The 11818-nt window shown below is 48.6% G+C and overlaps 1 protein-coding gene across 4 annotated transcripts in view; it reads left to right on the top strand.

Annotated features, from left to right (window-relative positions):
* Window positions 1-566: 566 nt before the first annotated feature.
* Window positions 567-11818, top strand: part of Kcnj6 (potassium inwardly rectifying channel subfamily J member 6) — a 260231-nt gene continuing 248979 nt past the window's right edge. For 3 of the 4 annotated variants that reach the window (XR_013043888.1, XM_042259604.2, XM_076549273.1), the window contains exon 1: window positions 589-1131. The gene's annotated coding sequence lies outside the window, so the exon portion shown is untranslated. Of the gene's footprint in view, window positions 1132-11818 lie in introns of all 4 variants that reach the window. The other variant, XM_006981358.4, reaches the window with a different exon arrangement.

The following is an 11818-nucleotide window of genomic DNA, read 5'->3' as shown; positions in this document are numbered from 1 at the left end:
GGCACTAGGTCCCAGGAGCAATGGGTAGGATAGACTGAACAGGGTACCAGGCATGGTCTTGGATCTAGATCAGTGTGAGCAAAACCCTAGGTGCAGGCCCTCCCCTCAGACTAATCTTACTGGCTGCACCCTCTCCAGGCTCACATGTGTGTCCCAGAGGGGTTTCAGCCTAGTGGGAGGCAGTGAAGAGACCCCACTCTTCACATCTCACCAAAGCCCACAGAGAAGCTCCTACAACAAGCCGGGCATCACCCATGCTGGAGTTTAGGACTTATCAGTGACATGAGGGGACAGGTGCCCCTGGGGATCTAAGCCCCAAAGGCTCCCCCCAGCACTAGGCACCCACATTTACAGGTTCAATTTGGAAGGGAACGGCGCCCGCCCGTTTTCGCGCCTTCCCGAGTCCATCGTGGGTTAAAAGAAAGGCTGGGCGAAGGGTGGGCGGCTGGGGTAGGCTCCATCTCTGGGCCCCCCCACCGCCGCTGACTCTCCTGCGATGCTGATGCACGCCTGCCGCTGTGTCGCCTTGGTTCTCCAGCGTGCGGCGCTGTGCCCGCTTTTATCCCGAGAGGAGAAGCGTCGCTTAGTGCGCTGACAGCGCGCTTCAGTCGTTGGGGCTGAAGCCCAGTAGCATTCATTCAATCTGCGGCTTTCATGAAGTCTCCCTACGAGGTCCTTCACTTTGCTCCTAAACGTGGATTTTTTTCCCCCTACCATTCTAGGCTCGCTCCCCCTCCTCGCCACCGGACTCCCTCCTCCGTCCCTGCCCACACGCACACTCCTCTGCCCCGCGGTGGCCCCAGCGCCCAGCCCTCCAGCCAGAGGGAGCCAGTCACCAGACGGCAGCACCTGGCTGGAGAGGTTGGGCGGGCCGAGGGTGGGGATCCGCGGGAACCGGCGAGCCCGGACCTGGAGCAGAAGCTGGACCGACCGCGATCAGAAGAATGGAGTCTCCCGACAGCCTGCCGAGGCTGATGTGAAATAGGACCATCTGCTTCCAGTTGGTCTGTTTCCTCTTCTTTTTGTATTTTCTTCCCTCGCCATTCACAGTGGAGTGAATTATTAAATCTTGCTCCGTTCCAAGAGAGGCAGGCGATCACGATGGAGTGAACCCACCCAGTCCGCCACAAGGTAAGCAGTGCGCTAAGTTGCTGGAAGGCTAGGAGCTGGCATGGATCCCAGCCAGATGTTCCGCGTCCTAGGATCCCCGAGCCTTTGGGTCCTGGCTCCCAGGTCCCCAGCCCCACTGTGGCTGCGTGCATTCCCCACTCTGAGGAGACATGATGCTGAAGTCCACCAGAGGCAGGAAAAGCTAGTTACATAACCTAAAGGAAATGTGTCTCATGGGTTTTCATTAGCAGCTTAAAAACTCGCCTGGGGGGCGGCGGGAGGAGGGGTCTGCCTGCCCTGGGCGCGAGAGAATGGGTCAGTTACTATGGACCTCATTTCAGCACCTCTGGTGAAGACCAAACACACTGATGATCGGCAGGCAGGCGCGGCTGGCGGGTGTAGGCAGGGAGAGTTAGGAAAAGCCCATTGTCTTGGTGGAAGGCTGTAGCCTTGCTCTGTTTTGGCATAAAGAGGAGAGGATGCGAAGGAGGAAAAGTGAGGAGAAGGGAGGAATAAGCCATGAGACAGGGGAGGACTCCACATGGTTTCCATCAATAAACCCGGGATGTAGCATACTGATTGAAGACACCAACTAAGAAGATGTCTCCACAAGTAAACTAACTGAAAGGAGGGAGCACCTCTGATCAAACGAGGTGTTTATGGCATTTAGGGGGCTGGGTGAATCTTACTGGCTTAGCTGGGTATGTATTCATTTGCATCAAGACGTTAAGCTTGGGTTAGTTTTTTAACTGAAATGGCATTTGTATTCTCCAAGCCTAATGAAGCCCTGGGTGGATCCACAGGTATATACAGGGCTCAATATGGAAAGACTCTTAAGGGGAAAACAAATCTTCATAGAAACGATCACAGAAGCCAGGTGAGCTTAGTGGGAAAGGGGATAACACAATTTTTCAAAGAATCCCTTCTCCACCTCTACTCCCCCCCCCAAAAAAAAAACACACACACACACAAAAAAAGAGGGGAACCCCTTCAGTGTCTGGGAGTTGGCAATCCATTGCATCTTTAAGGCACCCCCGACTGCTTTATCCAAAGTCTCGGGGTCCTGGGGAGCACACAGGTACCTAGCACTGTGCCACTTTTCTGCAAGCACTGTGCCCTGGCTACCTTTCTCTTTTGCTGAAAAACAGAGAAGGGGAATACCGAAGAAAGTGGGCTTCCTACCATCAGGGCTGAGCTAACTAAGCTTCGCCCATTTTGCCTGGAGAAGGAAGGAGCCGAGTCTCCATGACGACCCGGATGGGAGGGGACAGAGCAGCTCCAGTGACAGGAAAACCGTTGGACAAAACTTTCTTGGCTCCAGGCAAAGAAATGCCCACCGTGTGCCCTATTGGGGAGGGTCCTAGGGCATCACCTGGGCCCAGCTCCCTAGGGGTGACCCGTGAGAGGGTGCTAAGACCAGGCTCTCCTCCCACACAGCAGAAGTTTCCCATGTCCACGAATGCAGTTCTGAGCAAGCTCCCGGTTCAGCACCAAGGCCAGAGCAAGGTGCAGGCGGGTTCATCTCCCTAGTAGGATGACGGGCAATTGAGCTAGCAAGCTCTAGAGATTTTTGGTTTTAGGAAGGCAATCATGTCCTAAAAAATTACCTGCTTGTGCTGAAAACGGGTGTCAGATTACCCATGGAATTACGTGGCACACAGGAGACAGCAAATCAACCGTTCCATGCATGATGGTGCACCAAAGTAACCGTTCAAAATAAAAAACACTGGAACTACAAAAGACTAAAGCTGACCTAAGAATGGAGAAAAGATCCCTCCTCAGGGAAGGGAAACACTACACACACACACACACACACACACACACACACACACACACACACACACGGGGGGGGGGGGGAGAGAGAGAGAGAGAGAGAGAGAGAGAGAGAGAGAGAGAGAGAGAGAGAGAGAGACCCTGAAGAAACAGTTGAACCAAGTGTCTCGGGCTCACAGAAAGCTTCCATTGGTCCCTGCTCCTCACATACTCTTCTGTAACTCTGTGTTAGACACAGTGTCAGGAAGGTGTTGTGATGGCATCATGATCAGTATGGGACCAGCCAGCCAACTCCTGCCTGGGGTCCTTAGATCCAAGAGAGTGGAGAAGCAGTTTGCTCTTCATTCAGACTTGGCTGGGTCCTCAGCAAAGTGGGGAGCTCTTGGGCTAGGGAGGTAGAAGTCTGTAGTGAGCTCTTCAAGCCAGCGTGCGAGCAAAGCAGCTGGTTTTCCAGGATTACAGACACAGCAACGTGGACAGGATCATTCCTATCAATATAGACAAGGGAGAACCCGTGCAGGGGAAGAGGTTTACTATTCAAGCTCATTTGGACATTGATCCAGGTGAGTACAAGGATCCACACAGTCTTGCCTTACTGGAAGCTGGCCTCTGCTTTGCTTTCTCCATCAGTGGTCCTAGGTCCCCACTGATCATGGATGATGAAGAAAATAGTGCAGGCAGTCGTATGTCAAGTAAAAAAAAGCCTTGAACAGTGGCATCTGAGTGCAGTGGGTACAGTTTAAATTGTGGAACTTCGCCAAGGTTTGAGGAGTAAAAGAAATGCCAGGAGCACTTCTAGGGTACCCCCTGCTGCTTTCCTCTCAGGGACTCCTTTGTGTGTGAGATCTTGAGCTGGCCCTGACTTGTTATTCATAAAGGTAAACACAGTGAACTTGGGTATACAGCTGGTCTTTCCAACACCACGGATGTGTTATTGTTCCTAAAGATAATGCATGTGGAGTACTTGGATGTGGCTAGAGCAATGTGTTGACGGCTGTTAGACTTTCTCACTCGTCTCTAGCTAGCAAAGGTAGAGCTGTGCATTCTAAACATGGACAGAGGGATGAGAGATTATAACATTGCTTGAATTTCAGATCCTGATGGGTGTTGACAAGTTTAGCCATGTTTTAATTTATACAGCTTGTTATCTGAAATAGAAGTGATGTGTAGAGTATTTTGGGACTTAAACAAGCTGTACTCTGGCTTTGATCCATCTGCTATTACCAACTGAAGGGAAGTGAAGATCAGAAGCATGCAATAATGGAGACTGTTAGATAAAGAAAGTGGCCTGTCTGTGAGTTTTAAAGTTCAGATCCTCTCCCAAACTTTAAAAGAGATGGCTGTGTATAAACCAAGCACAGGAAACTTCTCCATCTTTAGTTCCAGTGAATTCTATGTTATAATCAACCGATTTCTTGACCAGTAGCCTTTAGTCATGGTGGAGTCTAAGCTCATAGACTCAGTACTAATTTTCCAAACTATGACTTGCTTACTTCCTGGGTGGCTAATTACTTGACAAAGTGCCATTATATCCTTATGTAGCCAACAGCGCACTCCAGATTAATTTGTTTACCCATTGCAAGTAAGATTAGTTAAGGAGAAAAACTTCATAAAATCCATCCCTGTATGCAAATCTGTTTTGAATTCTTCAAAAATTGTACTGATGCCTCACTTCCACATTTCTGTACCATCAGCGAACAGTGCGTTCTTGTCTGTGGCCCAGGTCTTTACTACGTCTGTCGCACTTCCGGCGACGGACGGTTTCCTCTGAGATGTGCAAGTGGTTTTGTTCTCTCCCACATTCCTCCCCCTCCTCTTGCAGACCACCTCTCCTTTACAGACTTTTTTAAATAGAAAGACAGCTTCAAAGTGAACAGCAGGGAGGCTCGTTGACAATTAAAATGGGTGACTAAACCTGTATCGAACCTTAGCACCAACACTTGATGTTCACAAGCAGACAACGAGTCTGCCTTCCAGAGTTCAGTACTGATGGGAATCTGTATGTATTTAAACTCTACCCCAAACACAACAAAACACAAAAAAGCTCATCCTTGACCAAACAGGACAAAAGTCACATACAAGTTCCAAAGGAAAGCCAGTCAGAGAAAAACTGAATAAGAGGTTGGAGAGGAACACAGAGAAAGGCAGCTATTTGTTTTTCTCTAAAGTGATCATTCTTTCCAAATCACATTTTTCAATGGCTTGTATGGGAACTTTGAGCTTGATGAAGTCAGATGTTTAAATGTAATTAATTTAGATTTAGAACTTAATGAGATGGTACATACCTATTATTTCCTTAATTTGTAATAATTGTCACATAAGTGCCGAAAGAGAATTAATTCATCCTAGAGTTTTACGAAACTATGGAATTTGCTCATATCAGGGAAGTGGAATTGCTTGTGAAGACGAAAGCGTATTTTGGTGCTCCCGACACATTAGAAGCTTCGTTTCAGTTGCCGTTGCCATTCGCTGTCGTTGAAGTATTTGGGAATCTGGCAAAGTAGCATGCAGCCATTTGGGATAAAAAGTGTATCTTGAATAATGACACATAGTTATTTCTAGAAATAGTTAAGATCCTTTACAGAAGGGAGCATAGCGATCTCAGTTGACATGCTAATGGAATTCAAGGTTCTTCCTTGCATTGCCCTAAACTGTGCGCCTACTTGACATCACTCAGTAGCATTAATTAACAGCAACATTAGCTGCCTTTAATAGAGTCCACCTGTCCTTAAGCGTGCCCTGAGCTGTAGCCTTCATGCGGCCACACCTCAGACTAATTATATTCATTTGCTTATTAACGGTTACTTAAACAAAAGCTCAAAGAAGGCCTTTGCTCGGTGATCAATGCTCAAATAGTCGTTCAAACTGCTACACTCTTCAGAACTCAGTAAGACCATCTATCAACTGCTAATTGCAACACAGAAAGCTCATGCTGAATCTTAATCAATGGTGGTTGGATTCACACCTTGGCAGATGCACCCATGCTGAGCTGAGATCCTTAACCCTTTCCTCCTTGTGATTTGTATAACTCCACTATTCACCTTTGATCTGGGACTATGAACTGATGACACTTTTAGTGAACAGATTTTGGCTAACTCTTCTCCACCCTCCATCCCAGCATCCAACCCTTAGCCACAGAAATACCATTTCAGGGAGAAATCTTGATAAAAGAACTGGTAGGTCCACCTGTGGGTTAAAAGATCCTCACAGGAGATGCGGTGGGAGACAGCCTGAGAGCGGTAATGCACCCGGGAAAAACACACTGGCAGGTTTAGTTAACCCCAGTTCTGGACAATTTCTCTTTAAACTTCTGGGCATCTACTTCTTCCCTGTGCAGCATGAGGACTTCTTTGTTGTTGTTTGTTTGCTTGTTTGTTTTTATTTCCTCTATGTCACGCAGCAGGGATTCCTGTGTGCATGGCAGCGCGCTTGGCAGATAATTTGTTCCGTGGTTAAGAGCCCCGACCCTGGAGTCTCATAAATGTATTTACGTTGAGGTGCAAGTGCATCCATCCCTTTCCTCTAGATTCACTGGCTGTAAAACAAAGGCTCATTACTCCCTTGAGCCATATACCTTTGCTGGCCAGCAGAAGCTCTACCCCCTGTGTCTTCCTCATTCAGAGATCTAAGCGGAAGGATCAGTCTCATCTGGAATGCTCCATTCCCAGGTGAGGGAGAGAAGAACATCAGCTAAGCCACACCATTGCCAGTGGCTGATGGAATGGAGACATGGCTTTGCTCCCCAGTGAGGTATAACACAAGCCGTTCAGCAATGATGAAGTCATGGACTTCATCTTCTTCCAGGTTCAAAAGTAGAAGGCTGATCACGGTAGCGACACACATCCTTAATCCCAGCATTTGGGAAGGAGGGGCACGTCAGTCTCTGTGAGTTTAAGGCCAGCCTGGTCTATCTAAAGAACTTCAGACCATGCAGGGCTACATGCTGAGACTCAGTCTAAAGTAAGATTTAAAAAGTGGAAAAAGCAAAACGTCCCAGAAGGTGGATAATTGGGGACAATTAAATAATCTGTGATACAAGTTGAGCCATCTTTGTGCTCTGGTTTTCCAGTCTATTCAATGAAAATATGACACAGGCATCTCCACAGGGGTGTCAGGAGGACCGGCCTACCGTGTGCAGTTCTGAGCAGCACCCAGCCTGAAGGATGCGGTTTACAAAGAGTGGACACTGTTGTGCCTTTGTTACCTGTGGCACTGGGCCAGGCCTCAGTGAGGCTGTGGGTGCTGTGTCACAGTCACCGCCCTTAGCCAAAGGTTCCCGGGGGTTTCCGCTCCCCCAGAACGAACGTTAGCACTGTCTTGAGCCTTTTAGGATGGCACGCGTTCACACCTGTTTTGCTAGAGAGTGTCGCTCTATTTTATTCATCCTATTAATGTTGTGGATTTCTCACTCTGCCTAGCTTGTGGGGCAAATGTTATCATGGGTGTGTGTGTGTGAACAGTAGAGTACATACAGTATTTGACACTGGGAGTCGAGGTTCTTACCGATGTCTCAGATTAGACCTCTCACAGAGAAAGGGGACAGCTCTCACCAGATAATCACCACAGCAGAAAATCCCCCAAGTAAACAGTTGAACAAAATAGAAGGTGATTCTCACGCTTACAAATGGACTTTTGATGCTGTGTGGGGACCCACATGGATCGACACCATTACTTTAAAACATGAATTACGTGTCCTGGTGTTAATGCCAGCTAGAAAACCAGATAGAGAAGGCCACCACTCCTGCTTGTCTTTTTAGGCCATACCTAACTGCAAGAAGACCCAGAAATCACAGTTCAACTCTGCACGGTAGAAAAGAACCTTCCGGAGACCACACATTGGATAGTTCAGCATATATACCCATTATAAATGTGTGACACCAAAGAAATACACCTAATACGAGTCAGGAATAAAAAAAGAGGGGAGGCAGAGCAGATGAGCTATCCCAACCACACAAAGGTTGGGGGTGTAGAATTTGGTGGTGCCCTAAGCCATTCTTGGGTAATGTATTATTTAAAATAAATTAGTTGGGATCTTTTGACTCCTGGAGTGGGTGTAGATGATGCTTAACAAAAGAGATGCAAATTCCTCTGACTTGACTTGTGCTTGCTGAACTGTCGGAGTAGACGTGAAGCAGAACCCACTTCCCAGCTCTCGCTCAGGAGTGGCTCCCTAATCCTGACAATTACACCCACGCTGTGTCTAAGCGTGCTGCGGAATTAGATGCTGTCTCCCAACACTGGGTGCTCACTGTTGACTAGCAATTTTTGTTCTGTTTGGTATCACATAACTGTCTATAGGTTAGACACTTGCTGTGAGCTTGGGTTAAACTTGCCTAACAATAGTCCATAGTCTCCTGAAAACAAAACACTCACTTCCTGAGTGATATTTCAGAGCCTCGACCTGCCTCTGGTACAGCAGGTACCCTGGGGGACTGAGATCTCCACCTTCCCACTAGAAGGAAGGGCAGAGCTCGTGCGGAGGGACGATATTGGAAGGAGAACCATGACACATGGAGAAGACTGAGAGGGAAGAAGTGAGGTGGTGATGGCCAACAGTTCCTTCTCGCTCACATCTTTCCCGCTCCCAAAACTCAGGTGTCAAAGACACAGACAGGGATGGGAGACGGCTCAGTGGTGTGAGGACCAGCACATGCGGCAGCCCATCTGTACTTACAGTACTCCAAAGGCAGGGACAGAAGATGCGTGGAGCAAGCTGGCTAGTTAGACTAGCCATACTAGTGAACTTCGGTTCAACTGAGAACTAGACCCTAACAGTAAATAACGTAAAGAGCAATCAAGAAAGACTCCAGATATCAACCTTGGGCATACACACACACACACACACACACACACACACACACACACACACACACACAAACAACTCATACGAACACATACACACACATAAATACACACACCACACACACACAAACAGCTCATACGAACACATATACACATACAAACACACACAAATACACACCACACACACACCTACAAATACACACACAAACACACACACACACGAACAACTCATATGAACACATACACACACACATATACACACAAACAGCTCATACAAACATATACACATAAACACATATGAACACACACACACACAAACACACACATACACACACACCACACCAGAACAGTCATACACACACACACATGCCTACACATATTACAACATGAGGGGGGGAAGCCGTAGTCCACCCATGCAGGACCCAGTCTGAAATAGCAAATGCCACCACAACAGGCCTTCCGTGGAGGACTTAACTGGCCACTCTACATACCTTACCACTCCAAAGGAAACAACATCTCGTAGTAGATGCTTTATTTACGTGTGTGCGTGTGAGTGGGGTGGCAGTGGGGGTGTGCACGAGGGTGTGGCGTGCATCCACGTGTCTCAGTCAGTGTCTGTCGCTGTGACAGGGTTTTGACCCTGACCAAAGGCACAGCAGAAGCACCTCAGAGGACTTTCGTCCTGCCTCACCCACCGTGGGAGCAGACTCGGAAGGGCACAAGGAGGGAGGGACAACCTACTCCGAACAACTCACTGTTCTTGCCATCACGGGATCCACCTCTGAGGACGAAGGCCTCCTCAGCAGATCCCTCCTAGCAGGCCCTGCCTCCCAGCACTGCGGCACTGAAGACCAGCTCTGGAGGACACACTCCAACTATAGCATGTCACCGACAGGATGTCAGCTGTGGTCGTCTGAATGTGATTGACCCCCATAGTCTCAGGGGGAGTGGCACTATTAGGAGGTGTGGCTTGTTGGAGGAAGTGTGTCACTGTGGGGGCGGGCTTTAAGGTTTCCTATGATCAAGATACCACCCAGTGTGACAGTCAACTTCCTGCTGCCTTCTGGTCAAGATGTAGCACTCTCAACTCCAGCACCATGTCTGCCTGCACACTGCCACGCTCCCTGTCATGACGATAATGGACTGAACCTCTGAAACTCTAAACGAGCCACCCCAATTAAACGTTGTCCTTTATAAGAGTTGTCGTGGTCCTGGTGTATCTTCACAGCAAGAGAAACCCTAGCACATCATCCTACTCTCAAGGAACGCAATGCCAATGCTAACAAGGAAGGGCACACCCTTCAGCTCACCTTCCTTTAAAAAAAAAAAAGGCTTGTGTGCATGTGCTTGGGGAGTGTGTGTGCATGTGAATGTAGGTGCCTGTGGAGGTCAGAAGAGGGCATCAGATTCCCCGGAGCCTGAGTGACAAGCAGTTATGGCTACCTGTTGTGGGTTCTGGGAACTGAACTCAAGACTTCCGGGCAAACAGTGCTTGCTCTTAGCCCCTGAGCCTCCGCTGCAGCACCTGATGCTCTTTCTTGAAGTTCTCACCCCATGAATGAGAGTCGGGGTCCCTGAAGAGCCAAAGCACATTGATGGCTCTAAACATGGCTCACTGAAGAGTCATCAAAGTCACATATGTCCAGTGTCTCCAAACTTGTCATCTCTCCCGGAGTGGCCAGGTCCAGCACAGTGAAGTGTCGGACAGAGAAAACAGAATGAGGAGGGCAGTGAAGGGGCTGTTCAGTTCCACACAGCCAGGTGTAGGACCCCTTTCCTGTGAAGACTCTGGTCTAGGAAGCCCCTGTTCTTATTAGCACTTGTGGGGAGTTCTAACCTAAGCCAGTGCTGCTATGCCTCCTTGAATCACCACAGACATGTCTCTGTGGGTGGAAGGAAGTACCCACGTGAAAGAAGTCGCCTCACTTCAGCAAAGTGTGCCCCAACCCCACCGGAGAGTCACTGGAGAGCTGGCTTCCAATGCAAAGTCCCCAGCGGACCCCAACACAGTGATCTGAAGCCCCAGTACTGGGCCGTCTGCACAGCATCTGCACACAGCCCTGGGGATCCTGGTGCGCACTGAAGTTTGAGCTACCCACCAAGCCTTTCTACAATCTTCTGGAAGGAAGAAGTCTGAGACCGGCTGCCCCTCTCAGCCTTCTTCCGCATTGAGGGCTCCACACATCGCTCAGTGAAGAGTCAAGCAGAGCCACTCGAAGGATAGAATACAGACCTGCCTTCCACAGCTGTGGGAGGTCTCAGCTGAGCTCACGGCCAGGGAGGTGGGAGGAGGGAAGGGTCTCAGTCCAGCTGATTGAATCTGTCCGAGCCCTCCAAGTCACACAGATTATGGTGAAGCAGGCCTCCTCTGTTCTCATTGTGTTGATAATGAATCTCTGAGAATTAGAGTTAATCCACCCAGAAGGCTCTCTTTTCTTTTGTAAAAGACAATATCAGCAAGTAAGAATGGTGTACCACATTAAGGAAAATGAACAGAGACCTTATCGGAACAGACACCCCTTCAGGGAGGTAATGGGAAATTGTGCTCACACAACATTTATTTTAACTTCAAGCATCTCCTGACTATCTTCATGTCTCCAGAACTCAAGTCTTCGGTAGCAACATCCTATATCACCCCAGCTCCAGGGATTAGTGAATCAAATCTCTAGGGGTATGTCAGAGCACGGTCATGTGCTGGATAACTTGCCCAGCATGTACAAGAGCTTGGTACTCATCCCCAGCACTTGTGTGTGTGTGTGTGTGTGTGTGTGTGTGTGTGTGTGTGTGTGTGTGTGTGTGTGAGAGAGAGAGAGAGAGAGAGAGAGAGAGAGAGAGACCTCAGGCTGAAAGAAGGGCCATTGTCTACCACTCATGGAGAGCAGCTAGGGTCACATGTTTCTATGGTATGTGAGTGCTCAGATTTCTGAAAAGTGGCTGCTTTGATTGGGAGCAACCTGGATAATTCACAAAAGGTTTTTATCTGGCATCTATGAGTGAGGCAGGCTTGAGAAGAGGTTTTAGGTGGAGGAGACAGGTCAGAGATATATGGGAAAGGAAAGACATCTAAGCATGCTCAGAGCAGCCAACTAGCAACAGAAAAATAGACCAGGTCCCACGCCATCAGCAGTGCTGG

The sequence above is a fragment of the Peromyscus maniculatus genome, chromosome 12 (assembly GCF_049852395.1).
Source record: "Peromyscus maniculatus bairdii isolate BWxNUB_F1_BW_parent chromosome 12, HU_Pman_BW_mat_3.1, whole genome shotgun sequence".
Lineage (NCBI taxonomy): Eukaryota > Metazoa > Chordata > Mammalia > Rodentia > Cricetidae > Peromyscus > Peromyscus maniculatus.
Note: the sequence above shows the minus strand (reverse complement) of the source record. Positions and strands in the feature narration are given on the sequence as shown.